Consider the following 3,475-nt stretch of genomic DNA (forward strand, 5'->3'; position numbering starts at 1 on the left):
TCCACGGCGGTTCGAGAGCTCTTGTCGTTGCAAGGGCGTGTGAGAGCGGATGTGGTTTTTTTGTCTGAATCACATCTGAATAAAGCAAAGGCAAATGAGGTCAGGATTAAGCTGGGGTTCGATCACGTGCATGTAGTAGAAAGTGATGGACGAGAGGGAGGACTTGCACTCTTCTACAATAATGCAAATGAAGTGGTGTTGAACTTCTCATCACCAAATTTTATTGATGGGCTTGTCAAAGATGGCGATGGAGTAGCATGGCGTCTGACTGGATTCTACGGAGAACCTAGGTAGGATCTAAAACACCTATCATGGAATCATATGAGAACATTACATAGCAATATGGAGGGACCATGGATGATTATCGAAGATTTCAATGAGATCTTAATAGCAAGCGAGAAGGAGGGGAAACATAAGACCATCACACTGTATGCAACACTTCAGAGACTGCGTGGAGGAATGTGGACTCCAGGAAGTAATGCACATTGGAGACCAATTTACATGGAGCAGGGGGGTGATTAAGGAACGGCTTGACAGAGCTCTATGTAACGAGGCATGGGCAGAAAAATTCCCATATGCAGCAGTTGTGCATGAACACCACACACACTCAAACCACCGGCCACTAGTGTTGGATACACAATACTATGCTAATGCATTGTCAATGCAACCGAAAGGTGAAAGAAGATTCGAAGCAAGATGGTTGAGCGAAGAGACAGTGAATGAGATTGTTAACACAGCATGGCAGCGAGCACATTTAGCAGGAGTCGGGCCGTCACTGGCGGATCATACTCGAGCTGTTAAAATGGATCTGGTGCAATGGGACCGTCAGACTTTGAAGGGACCTAAACGTCGGATCCAAAAGTTGGAAAAAGAACTTGAAAGGGTAAGAAGGGGACAATTAACTAGTGAATCCAGACAAAGAATCAAGGAAATTCAAGTCCTGATAGAGAGCTTGTTGGACCAAGAGGAGATAATTTGGCTACAGAGAGCAAGAGCAAACTGGTTGATGCACGGTGATAGGAACACCTCTTTCTTTCATAAAGCTGCATCAGCCCGAAAGAAGAAAAATTGTATTAGGAGGTTGATGGATGATGCGGGGGTATGTAGAGATGATACACATGAGATCAATTCGATCATCACAGGATATTTCAGTGAGCTCTTGACGTCCCAAGTTTCAGTGCCAGATGTTGATGTCTTGAATCAGGTGCCATCCAAAGTTACACCGAATATGAATGAAGTTCTCATGGCTCCATACACGGCAGAAGAGATTAAGAAGGCGTTGTTCTCTATTGGTGATCTCAAAGCCCCGGGGCCAGATGGATTACATGCAATCTTCTACAAGAGGTTTTGGTCTATGCTAGGGGATGATCTGGTTTCTGAGGTGTTAAATGCAGTAAATGTGTAGACCATGCCTCAAGGATGGAATGAAACAACAATAGTTATGATCCCCAAGCTGAATGCTCCAGAAAAGGTATCCCAGTTTCGGCCTATTAGTTTATGCAACGTTGTGTATAAAGTTATCTCAAAGATGATCGCCACAAGATTAAAACCGTTCTTGCCAGAGATAATTAGCCCAACCCAAAGTGCCTTTGTCCCAGGGAGATTGATCACTGACAACATGCTTATTGCTTATGAAAGCTTGCACACTATCAAGCAAAAGAAAACAGGCAAGGATAGATGGTGTGCGGTCAAACTGGATATGCAGAAAGCATACGACCGAGTAGAGTGGGTGTTCTTGGAGGCGATCCTTTTGAAGCTCGGTTTCCATGAAGATTGGGTGAAGATGATCATGGTGTGCATTTCTTCGGTTGAGTACAGGGTGAGATACAACACAACGGAAACAGACTCCTTTAAACCAACTAGAGGCCTTCGACAGGGGGATCTGTTATCGCCGTATCTTTTTCTCCTCTGTACTGAAGGGCTCACGGCGCTATTGGCACAAGCGGAGGCCGAAGGTGAACTTGTGGGAGTTAAAGTATGTCGGGATGCACCGGCAGTAACAAACCTGCTATTCGCGGATGATTCATTGATTCTAATGATGGCAAATGCAACTAACGCCTCCTGTTTAAAAGCAGTACTGGATCGCTACTGTTCGGCATCAGGGCAACTAGTAAGTGTTCAGAAAGCGAGCATATTTTTCAGTCCGAGTACGGATGCCAATGTTAAATTTGATGTTTGCACAATCCTGGAGATCATGACAGAAGCATTGAACGACAGATACTTGGGCCTCCCATCTAATCTGGGGGTCGATAAAAGCGATGATTTTCAATACCTTATTGATTGATTGGTTCAAAAGTTGATGGGGTGGAAAGAGAGATGCCTATCTACTCGGGGGAAAGAGGTGCTTTTGAAATCAGTTGCACAGGCCATACCAACTTATGCGATGTCAGTCTTTAAAATTCCTAAAAAAATCTGCAAAGGAATTACCGACGCGATATCTAGATTTTGGTGGGGCGATGATGCAACGAACAGAAAGATGCATTGGTTCTCATGGAGAAAGATGTGTATCCCAAAGAAGTTTGGAGGTATGGGTTTTAGGGATATCCACTTTTCAATCTTGCTCTCCTAGCTAAACAGGCATGGCATCTTATTGATGCGCCAGAATCGCTATGCGCGACCATCCTCAAGGTGAAATACTACCCCAATGATGATCTGTTGGCCGCGACTCACAAACTAGGATCATCGTATACATGGCAAAGTATTCTGACAGGGATAGAAACACTCAAAAAGGGATACATCTGGAGGATTGATGATGGGCAAAACGTTAACATCTAGGAGGACTCATGGATTCCACAATCACCGAACAAAAAAGTGATAACGATCAGAGGGAGCAACTTCATATCTAAAAATTCTGATTTGATTGATCCCGTGACGAGGGACTGGGATACCCAGCTTGTGAACCAAACGTTCTGGCCGGTGGATGCTCATCGTATCCTAGCGATCCCCCTGCCGGTTTACGATATGAATGATTTTATTGCTTGGAGCCCGTTGAAGAATGGCGTCTTCTCAGTTCGATCAGCATACCAAACAGAATGGAATTCCAGGTTTGGCGCCCTAATACAGGTCAGTACAGGTTCTTAATCACCTATTGACAAATGGAAACTGGTATGGAGCTTGGAATGCCCAGCTAAAATCAGAATTTTCATATGGCAAGTTCTACAATCAGCTATCCCTTGTCGGGCAGTCCTAGCATATAAGCATATGAAGGTTAAAGTCCAATGCCCAGAGTGCAAGAAGGGGCCGGATAGCATCCGCCATTTCCTGTTTGAATGCCCAAGATCATCAGAAGTTTGGAAACAGTTAGGTCTATATGATATTGTTAAAAGAAAATGCACAAAATACAGTTCAGGTGAGGAGGTGATCTTTGAGCTATTGCATATGGACGCTTCAGAAATCATTATATTGGGGTGCCCTAAGCTGCGAGAGGTAGTCGCTACTGATGCTTGGTACTTGTGGTTTTAGCACCGGAAGGTCT

This window comes from Hordeum vulgare, chromosome 3H (assembly GCF_904849725.1).
Source record: "Hordeum vulgare subsp. vulgare chromosome 3H, MorexV3_pseudomolecules_assembly, whole genome shotgun sequence".
Taxonomy (NCBI): domain Eukaryota; kingdom Viridiplantae; phylum Streptophyta; class Magnoliopsida; order Poales; family Poaceae; genus Hordeum; species Hordeum vulgare.